Here is a 1,360-nt window from a genome sequence, read left to right as displayed (position 1 = left end):
AAAAGTGCAACTATTAATTAATGCAATGTAGTGTCAATTAGATGTACATTCCCTAGATCTTTTATCTGCTATAATTTTGTATTTTTCTTTTTCTTTTCATTACATCAGGTATATTGTCCTGTAAATTGTGATAGTGGTACCAAGAATAAAAAAATCACAAAATTTTTAGCTTTAAAAAAATAAAATAAAATAACAATGGTAAATAAAAAAAGAAAATCATTTTATTGAGGGACAAGCAATTGGTGTAATGGCTATGTCGCTGGACTCCCATGTAGTCAACTGCGATTTGAGTCCCAGACCTGGTGGTTTAAACTCACACTAGGTGCATGTGCATGTGTGCCCAAGATCTCAAGAGGAGAATGAAGGAGAAGGGATTGCAGTGTGGCCATCCCCCATGGGGGGTGATTTCTGGCTTTCTGTCTCTCTGTCTCTCTGTCTTTCTGGCGAGCTCATGCGCCCTAGAGCAAAAACTTCTCCAAACAAAAAAGAAAGGAAAAAAAAAAGAATATTATTTTATTGACTAAATATAAAATGTTGTCCACTTTTTAACGTTCCCAAAAATATCCAGAATTTCTTCTCTCAACATTTTTCTGACTTAATTGGGAAGTTCATCTAGACACTGAGATGGAGCATAACATATATGTATTCCAAGTAGTTCAAGTAGAATTTACAATAAAAGAGATGAAGGAAAAATATTGACATCAGATTACAAACTTTCAAATTAGATTCTTGTGTTTTTGAGGGCTCCTTTTATTCTTTTATTTATTTTTTTAATTAGCCAGAAGGTGTATGTTTTTGCCTGAGAAAGGCACAAAAAAAGAGAGAGGAAAAAGTGAGAAGCATCCTCTATAAAAGATGGTAATGCCACAATTCCCTCTTTTTCATTCTCCTCTTAGGATTTTGGACATGCACACACTATGCCTGGAGTGTTTTATAAGCTACCTTGTCTGGGACTCAAATGGAGCAGTTGGTCATGTGAGGTCTAGCACCTTAATCACTGTGCCACTTTCTGGTCTGTGAGGGCTCCTTATAACACACAATAAAATTATTAGAAGAATGTAAAACCTGTCTAGTACACAATAGTCTTAAGTTTTATTTTTTGTCTGGATAATAATTATAAATGATAGTTTATTTTGAACAACATTCTAGTCTAAACCCCGCAATAGCTCCCAATACTCAAACAAACTTCATGCAACTGTGGTATTTTAGAGCAACTGCCTAAGTAGTCGTCATGAACTGAATTATAACATGCCTTTGCTGAAGCTGGCATCATACAGATTAAGCAATTTGTATTATCTTTGAATCTGTGAATGTGTTATCATCTAATACCTTTTTAAAATACAAGTTATTCATACATGTG

This window comes from Tupaia chinensis, unplaced genomic scaffold, assembly GCF_000334495.1.
Source record: "Tupaia chinensis unplaced genomic scaffold, TupChi_1.0 Scaffold000564_1, whole genome shotgun sequence".
In the NCBI taxonomy this organism is placed as follows: domain Eukaryota; kingdom Metazoa; phylum Chordata; class Mammalia; order Scandentia; family Tupaiidae; genus Tupaia; species Tupaia belangeri.
This window is presented reverse-complemented; position numbering follows the sequence as displayed.